At 43.5% G+C, this 16,155-nt stretch overlaps 1 protein-coding gene across 1 annotated transcript in view; it reads right to left on the reverse strand.

The window, feature by feature from the left end:
* LOC111142571 (zinc finger protein 521) overlaps positions 1–16,155 on the reverse strand; it is a 291,162-nt gene that overhangs the window by 1,626 nt on the left and 273,381 nt on the right. The gene's annotated exons all lie outside the window — the stretch shown is intronic.

Below are 16,155 nucleotides of genomic sequence, written 5' to 3' on the forward strand. Positions count from 1 at the left end.
ACTTCCATGTTCATCCCATTGAAAACCAAGTTCTCCCTCCTCTGATTTCCTCCTGATTTATACTAAGAGTACACATCTTAGGTCTTCTGGTTATTTGCAGGCCTGGCTCTTTCCTTATGTCAGAAATTCTGGTGTCCATTCATTTATTCATTGCTTCACAAACATCTGTTAAACACGTGTATTGCCACCTGGCATGGCCCTCAGCAACACCCTCATCGTAGAGACCCGGCCAAATGAGTAACTGACTAGCTAGGCAAGGGCTATTGAAGGGCCTCCCAAATGTGCACAGTCTGAAGAAGAAAGTCACATGGCCACAAAATGACAAGGCAATATGGCAGGATCAGATCTCAAATGAACGTAGAAATGCCATGACTACTCCTAACCCTGCCTAGACTTTGGAGAAGGTGTTGCAGTGGAGGTAATACATGACGTCTGAGTTGAGGCTGGAAACATGAGAACATATTGGGCACTCTAAGCCAACACATTCACACGAGCAAAGGCAATGAAGCAAGAATACACAAGGTTGTTCTTGGACCTGCAACTCCTTTAGGTCGGATGGAGTCTCCTAGGGTGTCCTGAACCAAGAGTACGGATGAGAAAGGAAGACAGAGCGTAGTTCAGGGTCAGGTTATGAAGAACTTTTTGTACCTTTTTTACCTTGCTAAGGAGTTCAGACTTTGTCATGGAGCTGAACGGCAGCCATGGACGTTTTTTAAGCAGCGTTTTTAAGCCTTAAAATGTTATCTCTTTATCTCTTTATCGCCCACAACTAGCAAACTGCCTGATCTGTGCACACCCGCTGAATAACCAGATGCCTGCCCAGTCAGGGCTGAGAGCGCCAGTGAGGGAGATGGGAGATCTGTGACAAGGACCCAGGCTTTCCATTCTCTATTTCAAACTTAGCCCATTTTTGAAGCCTGACGACAAATAATGACGAGGAACATTATGTCACTCTCTCTTACTGAAAACAAACCTATTTTTATTAATTCAGTGATTCAGCTCGATCTTTTTTCCTTCTTAGGAGCCCTAGCCTAACAGTGCATATGGAACAGTTTTTATGCCAATCCTTTTTCTTTGTAACGATTTCTAAATACTTCTGAAAATTATTTTTCACCAACAGGTAGAAAGAAAGGGTAATCAAAATACTGATGAGACTACTTCCTTAAAAATAAACCCAATGGTGATGGGAGAGTTTATGAACAATACAAATCTCATTTGCTCAAAATATCATATCTAAGCTTTCTTATACCCTTTGTTATCTCCAAGAGTCAAGTCTGATCAGGTTTTTCATTGGTGACAAAAGTTGCCTAAATGATAGGACACTGATGGGTGGTGGGAGATTTTCTTTTCTTTCTTTTTTTTTTTTTTAACCATAATCAAAGGTTAAAAAAATCAATTTCATAACATTAGTTTTAAATGTGTAAGTGCTTACAATAGACATTCTGCATTCAATAGGATTCTAGAGGTTAATAAAGGAAGATATATTGCAGTGTCTCCAGTGTTTTTTTGTGTGTGTCTCTACTGAGATACTGCAAAACAAGAACCCAACACAAATCGTCTGTAATAGTTGGCAACAGTTGTGTCTCAGACATTTTCATCCTAAACCAGAGCCATACAAGCCTCTTCAGAGGTGCAGGGAAATGAACGAATACATATGAGTCACTTATTGCAATGGACCAAAGTTGTTACTATAAAGGAGTTATGTTTTGCATATTAAGAGAGAAGAAGATAAATCATTCGAGAGAAGGACAAGATTATGGCTTGTGAAATTCAAGCTTACACAAAAATAAAGAGGCCCAATATAAATGAGGTCTAAATGGGAAATCTGGTGTGAAACATGGTAAAGGCGGGAAGTTCTCTTGGTGTGGAGATGCCTGCCATACCACTGAGATCAATTATTGCCATTTTTTCCACCCACCCCACTTTTTTTTTTTTTTTTTTTTTTTTTTGCTCCAGCTCAAATGAGGGCTGAGTAAGTCCAGGTGACCCCAGCGCATCTTGGTGTCCACCACTGGTAGTGACTGTCAAGATGGGAAAAGGGCATCCTGCTAGGTGGGCTCAGGTAATGGTCATATTTGCCTTGAAAACAAAAGAAAACCAGTCCTCAAAGGCTTTCCTCACCACATTTGGGGATCCCTGGGCTATATCTGTTCCCCTCCCCTAGGTTTTATTATGAGTCACTGAAAAGAGAAACGACCCAATTTCATTATCTGAAGGAAGAAGGAATGGGTGTCTGAACTGCACAGGTTGGGTTGGCTTTCGGGGGTTGGAGAGAGCAGACTGAGAGAGTTTCTAGACTTCACAGAGGATCCTCTGATAAGAGAAACCGGAAGTGGCGTCAAGGGAGCCCTCTGTGTATTTTTTTTTTTTTTTAACTCCTAGACACGATTTTTTTAGAAAGGGAGAAAAAGGAGCAAGTGGGAAAGATGAAGGGTAGAGAAGAGACGCACTAAGCACAAAACGAGGGTAGGCCACGAGCATGGTTCCCGCTTGTTCGGGCTCTTTCCCTGGCAGGAGCCGGTCCCGGGTCACCGCAGGACAGATGTGGACGCCCGGCGAGGGGAAGAGGCCACCGGGCCCGCAGCGAGCAGCCTTCTCCCCGCCTGAGCGTTCCTGCTCTTCACGTCCAGGGGAAACCCCGACACCAGAACAAAGCAGTGGGTCATCTCACCACTTTCACACGGCGATTCACAGTCCCTAAAGCACTTGAATGCAGTGACAGCTTCTGAGGAAAAAGATCTGTTCCAGGGAAGGGAAAATGTTTTACATAATCGAGGAGAACATCAGCGCGAGTCCACGGGGGCGTGTGAGGGGGTGACGACAGAAAAGGAAGTGGGAAGAGAAGAAAACTTCTGAAATCCCACAGAGAGCCATATTCTACTCTGCAAAAAGCCATCTCTTGGAGACCCCATGTCTAAGTAACTGAAAATTGCAAACCATTAATCCCAGTTATAAGCAGTTGTTTTACACGAGGGGGGGCTATGCTAAAAAAAAAAAAAAGAAAAAAGAAAAAAAAAAAGAAAAAAGAACGAAACACAAAAACACACACACACACAAAAACCCAAATCCACAGCACACCTTAAAGCTTAAAAGAAGATCCATCTAGGTAGGATACCTTAATAGCCAGGTTTCAAAAAAACGAAAGAACAAAACAAAACAAAAACACCCCACAACATTCTTCTTACTGCAAAGGGCTCCATTTGGGAGGAGTGTGTTCTTTTTTTCCCCCCCCTATAAATGTGAAATTAAACTTAGAAAGCTAAAAAACAGACAAGGGCTTTCAAAATTCCCTTCTAGCACTATGTATTTCTTTTAAAATATGACATGCCTTTCATTTTACAAGACTGGAATTCTCATTTTGGGCTTGGCACTCTAACAAATGATTAATTCAGCCTCCTTCTTTCTGAGAGCTGACCACATTTACTGGTCAAGCGGTTTAATCCTATTTAAAATGCAATCCAAGCAAAATATTTTTGAACAAAAATAAAACCCCGCAATCTCCCGAAACTGCTCACCTTGGCCAAGTTATCCCATTTTTCCTGTGATCTTGATGTGAATTGGAATATTTGCACCAATAACAATGATGGAGTGAACCTTTGGAGGAAAGCCAGGGGGAATCTACCTTCCCAGGGTGGAAAAATGAAGTCCCCGCCTCCAAAAGTTGTGCCCACAGATCGCCCTCGTTTGTCCAATATTTTGGCAGAGACCACGTCTCGCCTGTGCTTTGTAACTCTCTGTTGGCACCGGCAAAATGTTAAGTAGCAATGGTAATAAAAATAAAAACTGCGTTTGAATGGAAGTTTTGTGCGATCTGTTGATTCAAAGATGTTAATCATTTTTACCATGACTTGTCTATTTATAGCCCTTTGTCTCGAACAAATTCTGACAAGCTTTTAAAACTGAGAAAAAGAGCCAGCATGCTATTTTAAAAAGGAATGAAAAGAAAAAAAAAATAACAAGCTTTCCACTAATTCACCACGCCATTAGAATCCCGAATTTAAACTGCAGTTGTATTCAATTTAAATGAGATGTTTTCCAACTAGATGAAATAGTAGGGCAATTGCGGCTCTGTAACAATGCAAGGCAGGAAGAAATAAAAGAAATATAAAGATTAAATGTGGCTGTTTCTTTCAACAGATGGTGACAGCGCCTGGTAGCATGTTGTTTTTTCTTTAGTTGAAGAAAGCAAACATCCGTAATCAATCATCACTGATTAACTAATTATATTACCCTTCCTTTTATCACGAGGGTTGGACCTTTATCTGTAAACACTATGGATAATCTGTAGCCTTGGATTTTTCCAGAGGCATATGCCAGTACACACACAGTCGGGCAGTTACAAGCTGCACGCAGAATCCCGCTATTACCGTCCACCTTTTAAGCCCTTACCGCTTTATTTTTTATTATTTATTTTTTTTTAAACAAAAGCAATTGGTTTCCAACAGGCTGGATAATAAGTCTTTTGACCTGCATTCTTCTTTGACCCATTAAGGTCACCCCTGTGCTCGGGCATCTAGCTGACTTAGGAAATGCCTCCAAGTCCTACATTTCATCTCCTGCCTCCTCAAAATAAAGCTTTCTTTAAATGTGTCTGTACAGGTCCCTGAAGGCCAAAGAGGCATCCCTGTAGTGGGCAATGGAGGGACAGAAGCTTCTGCCTTTATTAATGAATGCAGACCATTATGAGTCTGGCTGGCTCCTTCCCTGTTCCCAGAAGCATATACTGTACGTGACTTAAAATGCTAGAATATTGACACAAAGCGAGCCGGGCACCCCTAAGGAAAATTACTCCTTGGATATAATGTAGGCTCGTAACAGCTATTAGAGTACAAAATAAAACCCTCCGGGATCAAACTGACATATACCGCATTCCACCTAGTCCTCAAACATTAGAAGAATTTCTTTGTGAAGGCATTCTCAAGGACAGCATTAAACTGACTTTTGTAGCAATCTGCAACAGCTTTTTGGCTCAGAGCTTTTAGTACTAAATCTCTGGTTTGAATCAATACAAGTACTATATCTTCTACATTAATCAATACATTTGGTTCAATACATGTTCTATTAAATTATACTTTCTAATCAAGATTTTTACATTTCCACCCTCTCTCTTTTTCACCCCCAACTTCTTTTGCTAGTGAGACAGTTTTAAAAGTGTACATAGCTAATGATGACAGGATACGGGGTTATTTCCCCCACACTCTAGAGAAATACTATGGCGAGGGGCGGCCTTTAAGCCCCTTAATAAGGTTAACGGGATGCGAATGTAATAAATGAACATTTGCAAAGTCCCCACAACTACAAAAGTACTCTGAGTCTTAAATTAATTAAACGTGAATCGCTATAGCTCTCGAAGCACCGTCAGTAATGTTCTAAAAATGACACCGAAGACCCAAATCGTCCAAAAATACCAATCAGATACCATTTTGCCACCCAAAGTTTCCCTGTCCATAACCATACACTTCTTGGATGGAGAACTTCGGGGGAATTGTGTTTTTGTGGACCTTATCTGGTGACCAGCAGGAACACGTATGTGGGTATGTGCATTTTTGTAAGACCTATTTTAATGAATATTCTTTAAAAGACAGAAATGTAATAGTTCCCAAAGTGCTTTGGGACTCTAAAAAACATATTCATGGCCATTTTCATAGCCAGAGAAGTTGTCTCATAATTTTTACTTTGGTAGAATTTACTAAAATGGGGTCCTACTCTTTTGTTTTGACATAATCAGTGGCATTTCAGAAACTGTCATAATATGCTTTTGCCTCTCCCTCTAATGCCATGAATGTTGAATTTATCATGTTTGCACTGACAGAACTTCCCTTTTTATTTTTTTTGTATGGTAATACTATCGCCATGAACTTACAGAGACTCTGATGCATTTTCTTCTGACATTTAACACTTCACATGGCCTTGGACTGACATCTCAAAGCATTTTCAGGACAACACCAAGATGAATTAAAGCAAAAGGTGAAACTATCATCAAAAGTGACCAGAAAAATACAAGATACTAATGATAGGAAAGGACCATTAGGTTATTTCATTTGTCCCCTTGCTGGAACAGAGTTGTTTTATAAAGTTTATACTCTAGGCTAATTTTCAATGGTTCTGGCAATGAAATTTCCATCACATTTTCCATAGGAAACAATTTCACATCTCAGTAAACTTCAGGGAGGAACATTTCTATTATTGTTGTTGTTCTTTGGACATTCACGCAAAATAGGCCTAGCAAAGGATGGTCTGAGATAACCTTGAAACACATGGACATTGGCATGTTCATGATTTATGTTCAGAAGTCTTGAACATATATTTGCAGCATTAAGTTCTATCTCATCCAAAGTAACCCAAAAGACAATCCAGTAAGCCATTTCTTAGTCATTATACACACTGTGTCACCTGGTTGCTTCGTTCTAAAGAGAAGCCTACAAATTAAATAGATTCTAGAAGGCCAGTGGGACTTGCCTTTCAATAGCCAACCCTGACACTATTGACATATTGGGCTGGACAATTCTTTGCCAGGGGTGGAGGTATCCCCTGCCCTGTTGGGTATTCAGCAGCATCTCTGGCCTCTATCAAAAACGGGCCAGCTGTGGCAACCATTAATGTCTCTAGACATTGCCACATATTCCCTAGTGGGGGAAAAAAAATCTCCCCCAACGGAGGACCACTGCTTTACAATGTTTTGAAAATCCATCAAGCCTGCTGTGCCATTCTTGTGTATGCTTAGTCTTTAGTCCAAGAGGTATCTTCTCCACCAAATTTAAACAGCAAGCAAACAAAATGGATAGCAAAAGGGACACATATACTGCATGGAACTATATCATAAGGCATCTAAAAATACAGTCAATGGGTGAATCTTAAAAAAAAAAAAAAAGGCGGGGGGTCACCTGGGTGGCTCAGTCGTTAAGCATCTACGTTCGGCTCAGGTCATGATCCCAGCATCCTGGGATCCAGCCCCGCATCAGGCTCCCTGCTCAGCAGGAAGCCAGCTTCTCCCTCTCCCGCTCCCTCTGCTGGTGTTCCCTCTCGCTGTATCTCTCTGTGTCAAATAAATAAGTAAATAAAGTCCTTAAAAAATAAAAATAAAATAAAATAAAATATAGTCAATGGATGAGAATGGGTGATTGCAGAGAAATCGGGGAAAGGATATATAATGTCCTTTTAGATATATAATAAACGGTATTGCATGTATGAGCAATTGAATGTCTCCAGAAAACGTCTACTCTTTCACAACTGACCATCCATGTACCATCAGTGAATAAAGGCAGTACATTTTCATGGCAATTAATCAATGTCCTGCTTTAGGAATATTTGCAACCTAACAAGGGATAAATATTGAACTCTGGAAATTAATTTTTAAGGTGTGGATAGTTGAACTATCTACATTGAACAAAATGCACAGACATCATCCTTAATTTGCTGGCTTAGATTTAATAGCAGGAGTCGATTATACCTGTAAGTAATGAATGCATCAGAGAACCAAAGACATGTTTTCAGAGCTGGGAGGGTCCTAGCAGCATCTGTTCCATTATCTCATTTTATAGATGAGGAAATTAAGACCCAGAGAGTGTAAGCCAACTTTCAAGGTCTTATATCTCCTCCAGTGGCTCCGCTGGCTTTGGGCATGAAGCAATTGCTGAGTGACAGTGGTTGATGTGTTCTAATCCCTGTGTCGGACCAGCAGCAGAGATGGCGGATACTCACCAACATGGGTGGACAGGGCGTTATGGGCCATAAAGAAAGGACACCTTGGACCTCTAATGAGAGAGGAGTCACACTTGCCTGGTACTAGAGTGAGGAGGAGGAGGTTAGAAGGGAATGAGGGGCTCCAGAGAGAGAGTAAGCATGAATCAGGCTGAGAATCCACGGGCGTAGACTGTCTGGGACAGGAAGTCATCTGTGCGGCTGGAGACCATTCAGGCCAGGCAGGGAGTGGGGTCCCACTTGAAGAAGACACTATTTTCATTACGGGTATTCTTTCTCACAACGGCAAACCAAGCTGGCAGAGCCTATGGTGGTTACCAATGTTGCAAGAATACCCACCTAATTCACTTAGTCTTGGTCTAATACGTCTTCAGAAGCCTAAGCAAAGACTGATTTTTAAAATAATGCCACGTCCAAATTGCTAATGTAGAACAATTTCTAGAATTTTGACAATTAAACATCAAAGACAAATAAAACAAGCCACTCTGGTCCACCAGTTTCAAAGGGACTCTACTGCTGATGGGTCAAATGTGGGAAATATTAGCATGGTCATAATTCCATTTTTTGAGAGCTTTAAAAATGATAGTAAAATTTCAGTTGCTAGCTGACCCTTGTCTGTTCCGTATACCAGCAAGGCTTAAACATTTCCCATTTTGGAACTGACAATAGTACGCAATACTTACTAAGTTAAGAAAAAAAAAAAAAGTCCCAAATTGGAAGTACAGGCTAAAATATAGCACAATGGCCACTGGGAAATATATTAAAAATCTAAGGTCTATTTTTAAAAGAAAACCATGAACTATTTGCTTACATGCAAGGAGCCAAAAGAAAATTTAAATTGAACTATACAAAGCCAGTAAAAGTGAATGAGAGACTGGAGCCAAAAGATGCTGTTCAGATTGTAGAAGTGCAGGATCCCAACGTATTATGGGACAGAAGGCTTTGATAGGCAATACAGTCTAATAAGATATTCAGGGATTAAGTCAGTGCTTCACGGACAGATGTGTCCATGTGCCAGTTGTTGCTAAGCTTTAATTTTTCCCCCTGCAATGTTTAATTTATCACACTGGCGCTTTCTAAACTAGAACATCTGTAAACAAGGTTAAGAATGACCTCCTTCCAATTTTACATCCGTGAACGGTGCCCCTTCTTCGTGCTCTAATTTTAGATACCTTAAAGATAAATAAATCTGTGGAAGGAAGAAAAAAGGCTTGTCTGACACTGTAATGTGTTCATCTTGGGCGAATACAAATTTCCTCTCTGCCTGGCTCTTGAGGCACACAACTGACTCTTGCCGCTCAAGCCAGAGTCAGGCATCCCCTTTGCAGTCAAATGCAATTAAACAAACTTCTGCTAAATATTTAACAGCCTCGTGTAGTAATTAGCAGCAAATAATGGGAGCTTAAATTGATAATTGCTCAGAAATGTCCTCTTGCCAACATTACAAGTTTCCCGCTCCTCCCTTTTCTCCTAGAATTTGAATCCCGGAAGGTTTTATTTTTAAAGGACTCAGTTACTGAGATTACCCATGGTGACATTACTTGGCCCACGATCTTGCAGTCAAGTTGGGCTGTTTTGCTGTCAGCTGCAATATTCCACCTGCATTACTTATTTTACTTCTGTGTTTGAAATCCAGCGCAATTTAAAGTTATGTACCTGAAAGCTGCTAGAACGGGGCATTGATTTAAAAACTGACTGGCAGGCTTAGGATTTAAACTCTGGTCCACTAGATTCAAAAGGTCATCTGATTAGAATGAGAGAGGCACAAGGCTTGTAATTTATATTCAAAGGGTAACCTTTGTAGGGAGAAGGAGGGAGGAAGGACTCTTTCTGCTTTTCCCACTCCATATGGACAAGGATTCCCTTCAACCAAATTCCAATAATTATGAAAAATAGTTTATTGAACTAAGAAAAAGCACAAGAGATGCCACTTCCTTGTAGTGTATCACTTCCTTTATTAAAAACATCGCCACACTCTCTAGGAGGTAACCTCGTATTAAGAGTAAGTCAAAGATGTTATAAATCATTAAAACTAACAGGAAAAAAGTCTTTCCCCATCATAAGCAACCAAATGTTAGTCTACCAGGGCATTTGCTTCCGTAAGTATGAATAAAAAGGATGAAACTGTGAAAGGACGATGATTGACAGGCATCATTTACATAATTAAACTGCGTAAGGACAAGTCTGTGCGCGCATGCGCGCACATGTGCACATCCACGCCCGAGCTGGACGTTGGCACAAGTCTGTGCTGTGCAGAGGGGGTAAAGTTACATACGTGTGTGCGTTCTGCAGGTCAAATCCCTGCCGTTGGCCTGTGATCTTTTGGTCCCTCATTGCCCCAAATTGACCTTGTTTTAAGTTCTAAACGAAGTCCTTTTAACGAGCAAATATTTCACAAACCCAACTCTATTCGGGTGTCTCTCACTTAAAAAGAAAAATACACAATTCTGGTTTGGAGAAAGGAGGAGTAATTTCATACTCAAGGTGGGTGCTTGTTTTCTTGCTTGCTTTTTCCTTTCCTTTTTCCCCTGCATGTTTTTGTGTACTGTAGAAAGGATCCAGTCCCCTCCCTTTAATCATCCCCCACCCCCCACTCCCCACAATCACCCCTGGTGGTTAGCCAGTTCACAGAGGCACCTAGAGAGGAGACCAGGAATGCTGCAGGCACCTCTTCTCCTACACTGAACCTTGTCAGGTCTTTGGGGGTAAATCTGTGTTTTCTCTTGTCCCTCATCCACTCTTACCTCAGGATCTCACAATGGCAGCGTTGCCCCTGTCTTTCCACCCAGCCAAGAAGAGCTTCTTTTTCATTCAGAAACTCCCACGTTAAACTCCCGTTCTCCTCCCACTTCCCGGGCACCTTCTCTGACACTGCTTTCCAGGTCTCTGTGGGACAGTTCCCTCACCTCTTGTGGTCCACAGAGCTCCTAGAAAGACAGCCCCGCACAAAGATGTGCTGTAACTATGGTGAGAGTAATCTATAACCCTCACATCCTTATATAATTTGCTACTCCAAGTTAATTTTAATTCATTACAATAAAGCAATATAATTAAAAAAATAACTCTTTAAAGTGAAGTATTTAACATGATCCTGGAAGAAAGGCAGCTTCTTGCTAACAGAGGGCTAGGCAGCAGGCATGGTGCACACTCATGCAAATTCAAAGGTGAGGCATAAACAAGTACACACAGCCACACTGCCATGCAGAAAGGGCCTGGCAACGGGAGGCCTCATTCTAATCAGTCCTCAAAGGAACCTGCCATACAGAAGTGGCACTTATTCTAATTTAAAGCCCTCATGCTTGCTTCAGTGTTGCAAAATTTATAAAAGAATAACTTCATTAAACCGCCTGGCACTTCAAACACAAATGCAAACCAGCCACAACACAGAAGGAGCTGGACAAGAGGAAGAGAAATATTCCCAGAGAGTTGTTAACTCGGATATTCAAATGAAGCCTGCATTGGGGCAATTCTCTTCCCGATGACCCGGTCTGACATGCAACTTTCCTTCACCAAGGACTTCTCTTTACTTCACTCGGGAGGCCTGTTGCTGCTTAGCAGTCTGCTTAATCACACTGGAAAATCATTCAGAGGGGTCCGGCAAGCCACGTGCCGTGCAGAAAAAAACGTCTGGCAGTACCTAAGTGAATACTGTTCAGTGTTCTTTTCCTGGTCTGCAGAGAGATTGACTCTGAATACACACTATGACAGTTTCCATTTACTGGGGTATAGATTTCAGACTCTTCTATGTTGAAAAACTCGTGTAAAAAAAAAATTGCCCCCCTTTCACTTGGGTCTTCAAGAAAGAAAGCAAGAGTAAGGGCTAAGTGGAAACCATCTGGTCGATCCACGCACAGCACTGGAGAAAAGTGAGCGTCACTTCCTAAAACACACTGTTAAGGAAGATCCTTTTTCTCCCCTGAATCCAAGAAATGCTACAGTAAAATAACTTCAGGCTAGATTTCCAAGCGACAATGCAGTTTGTGTCAGAACACACATCATTTCGTGCTGTCAGAATGTTTCTCCAAATCTCTTTTTGGGGATGCAATGCAAAGACAAATCTGGAAGCCTTCTGAAGAACCCCAAGCCTCTGAGAAAGTGCGTGTCACATATGAGTTGTACTATGCACCGCGATCTGGAGAGATCCCAGTCATGAAGGAGCCCCTTCCTGTTCAGAGTTTCTCAATACCCACGTCCAAATTCGGGCAGAGATTCTGCTTCAGAGGGAGTAAGGGTAAGCATCCCAAACTCTTGAAAACGGTCAACCGTGGCTGGAGAAGAGGCAACGACCTTAGGGTGAAATCGCTTAAGGTGAATCTACAGCCAACAGAAGGTCTAACAGAAGACGCTGAGCCCAGCTTAACGCAGAGCTGTGCCGCAGGGTCCGCTGCCGCTCAGAGGAGAGACCTGCTCTAGGACACTCAGGCCAGGCTGATGACAGGACAGACGGGCAGGAGAGATGGGAGCGTGAAAGTTATCACCCAGAACAACAACAACAGAAAGGCAGTGTGATGTGATTCGTATTATTCCTAGGATAAACAAATACTGGAATTAATTCTCTCTATCTTCATAAATATGTTTTTATAGTGCTGAGGGCTTTTTTACTTTCACATAATGCCAGAGAGTGGTAAAGGTAAGTTTCTATGATTTTACTTCTCCGTGAATAAAATAGGGCTAATCAGATGGAATGAATGAGCTAATTCAATTACAGGCAGCCTTTATTGTGCAATAAAATATGGATTATTGATCTTGTGCAGTTGGCAATGCATGATGCAAATTCAAGTGAATGAAACCTGAAGATGCCAGTTTGACTGTTTTTATACATGCTTACGTCTACTAGGACTGTTTCTACATTTGGAAAACCAGCAAAATAAGCAACGCTAACTAATTAAACCCTGGGCTTCAAAAGGGGACGGATGAAAGGTCACCTCAGAGGGCTGGCATGGCAGTCTGAGAAGGCCCCCTCAGCAGGGGAGCCATCCCTCGGTAGACTCCTACAACAGAGGGAGGGGAGGAGACACGATGGTCTCTCCCGGCCTGTCTGTGGCACGGTAAGCCACAAACTTATTTGGGAGACTGAAATTGACTTCATAGGCATCTTGCTACAAATCCAATCTGGTCCCGTCCTCAGAACGAATGTATTGTTGTGGCTTTGCACTTGTGAGGCAGAACTTGTCTGAGACACGGCGCTGGACTGTTCTAGCAGAATCCTTTGGTCTTTTATCTCTTAAAAAAAAAAAAAAAGGCAATAATCAACCCTGGTTAGAAAGCAAGCAGCTCTGAGGGTCACGTGGAACGGAAAGCCTATGCAGCCAACACTAAAGGGAAAAAAAGAAGGTGAGCTCTCATATTCCGTGTGTATTTACACACCTCAGTTCCGTCTTCGCACTTGCCCTTATAAATCTGCCCCCAGATACAGTGGCACGCTGATTGCTGTTTGTGTTCCGCTGGACCAGACTGTCTGCCGTATTCCTTAGAAACTTCACCCCGCTCCTCCCTGCAGGCCTGGCCCTTTTCCTCCTTTTGACCAGCTCCCCATCCTCACTACCTTTCCACGGGCCAACCCCCCCGGCCCCCACCCGCAGCACAAACATACGCTCTTTCTTCCCCTGATTTTTTTTCTAAGAGTCGCAGTGGGTTCTGTGCTTTGGTAGGCGTCCCTCCAAAAGCACAGGCAAGCGGACATGTGGCCTGTTGTCGGAAAAGACTCCAACGAAAGGAAGGAATCAGAGATGCTAAACAATGCTACGCAAAGTTGCAAGCTGCTCGGCCACAGTCCAGAAAATGAATCCAATTTTTCATTCTGTCATTATAAATATTTCATTGCAAATGGTACTGATTTTCTGCAACTGTGGTTAAGCAAAGGGCCTCTGTGTGAATATTTAAGAAAAAAAAAAGGGGGGGGGGAAGACAACGAAGAAGGGGGGGGAAGGAAAGGTTAGCAACCAATTAATTTCTTACTTTAAATGTAAAAGATTCCAGGAGAAATTCAACAGTGATGTAGTGTGTGACTCAAAGAAGAAGAAGAAAAAAAAACATTTACTCTGCTCTTCTTCTGACAGTTTCTCATAAAATATCTGCAGCCCATCTATCTTTTAGTACTCCAGGCTCCTCTGGAGAGCAGAAAATGGTGGTTTAAAGCTCACTTCAGTGCCAGTCTGCGGGAGATTGCTTTCCACAGGACCCCCGCTGATGGAGGCCTAGGGGAAGAGGCCCAGGAGTTATTCAATCAGCCCGAGACTCTGGGGCGGCTGGGGGTCCTTTGAGGGCTGATTATAAAGCTGCCCTCCTGTTGCCTGCCTCGGAACAGAATGAAATGAGCAGCCTCTTGCTGAGCAGATTCTGCAAGAAGGAATTTCACCTGTCATGGAGTTTGTCAGAATTTCAGGATTTATCTTGGTGCAAAATTAATAAAATACCAACCAGGATTTCAGGCTGACTACTCAGCTGTGTCATCTCAAAGTGATCTTTCACCCAGGAAAACCTGGACAGTGAGGACAGCCGTTCTTGCCCCACTTCCCCTTCGGAGGGTGAGCGAGACGACGCGATACCACCGGACGTCGGGATGAGATTCTAAACCAGTTACACACAAGGCTGCCTGACGTGTGGGTGCTACTGTTTTGATGTGTGACCTCTCACCCCACCGCTGTGGTTCTGAAGCCTCTTTGGAATAAGCCCAAGTCTGAAGCATAAAAAGGCCATTTTTGCAGTTTATAACACAGTAGGTCCCCTATGGCATCACATCTGTTAAATTCATACACTGGTATTTCAGGCCTGAATTTGATTTATCTCTTAAAAAGAAGTTCTCACGACGGACTGTGTTAAGAGCACAGATTGTGAAACATTACAAATTAATCTTGGGTCGGCTGTGGACGGGGAGGTGCGGTTTCAGTGTTTGTGTGAACATATGCGCCCTCGGGTCCCCGCACCCTTGGGGCTCCCTGTGGGAAGGGCCCTAGAGGGGAGGGGACAGGCAGGGGGACAAATCTCTCTCCCTGCTCTGGGGCTCTGGGCTGCAGCCGGCTTGGGAGTCTGGCGTCTCTGCCCACTCTGCTGCAGAAGGTGGCTCGCACCACACAAGTCGCCATGGCCACTGCAGGTGGGGTTCTATGAAGCCCCAGGTTTGATCATTTTGAGCTGGGGCTTGCAGAGCCCTGGAGCAATTAGCTCTGGTCCTCAGGGTGGGCAGCATCACGTCACAGATGGGGCACTGTGCGGGACTGGCTTGGTGCTCACGCCACCGGCTGGCCAGAGCCACTGGACAGAGGGCACAGACACTTCTCGGATTCGACTCTGGACTCCGAACTCAGGTTTGGAACAGGCATAACTCCATTCGCAACATCCACCTTGTCTCGCATTCCTGGCCCCCCACCACGCTCAGACCATGGGTACCTCTTCCTAATTGGTAATTGGCGGCACACCCCCGGCTCGCAGAGCCTGCCTTTGGTTTAAGGCAATCTCTGCCTCCCTGTCCGTTTTCTGATGGACGTTTTCTAAACGAGACATTAAGCAACACTGTAATGTGTTCCGTCCAGCTCTTCTCCTGGTTAACTGACAGTCCCGTTTCAGAGAGCCACCTTTACGAAGCAGTAGTATCCCCAAGAGATCTCAGGAAAGAGCGAGAAAGGGAGAGGGAAAGCCCGCAAACGAAGGCACAGATGGTGGGCGGGGACGCAGGGTGCTCTCAGCAGGCTTCAGTGGAGATGCATTAACTCCATGGAGGGATGAGGGCTGCCCACCAGTCCCGTCATGAATTATAACTGAGTATGGGAGTGAGGTCTTAGGGCCTGGCTCACAGCAAACAGACTGTTCTATTTTCCTGCCCAATCACCTTTCACCCTTAGAAACTCAAAGCACAGCGAAGCACACTGCTGATATTTTATGGTATCCCCATAGTCTTTTATGTGTCTAGAAGGCACACAAACTTAGCAGATGTGCCCAGCGGTGGAAGTCAGATAATTATAAAATTAAGTTTTGGCAATGTCAAAAAGGAAACCTTTTTACGGGTGATTGGGGTTTCCAGCGAGAGGTGATCTTCGGTCAGCTGGGGGATCGAATCAAAGCAGGAGGGGCAGCGGAAGACAGATGCCCGCCTCCCGGCCACGCTGGGTACTGGGGACGAGCCTCCCTTTTGCACACTTTTCTCCTCCTCCTACGTGAAGGCAGCTCCTGCCCAGTCAGTTCCGTTCTCCCACTCGCTCATTCAATGAAGTTATCAATGAAGGGGGCCTGTTATTTTAGGCAGTTTAAAATTTCACCGCTTTTCAAGGACTCGTTTACCCTGCCTTTCACTCCCGCTTAAAGCCTCGGAGTTGCTGTTCTAAATGACAGCACCGCGAGCGAGCAGTGCTTTTAAGCACTATTCATCTCGCCCGCCACATCTTGGGCTTTTACAGAACATGGCTCTCTCTCCAATAAGGGGAACTCACTCTTTCATAGCTGCAGGGCAGAGCCTGT

The sequence above is a fragment of the Enhydra lutris genome, unplaced genomic scaffold (assembly GCF_002288905.1).
Source record: "Enhydra lutris kenyoni isolate GAN:26980312 unplaced genomic scaffold, ASM228890v2 scaffoldscaffold8, whole genome shotgun sequence".
Classification (NCBI taxonomy): domain Eukaryota; kingdom Metazoa; phylum Chordata; class Mammalia; order Carnivora; family Mustelidae; genus Enhydra; species Enhydra lutris.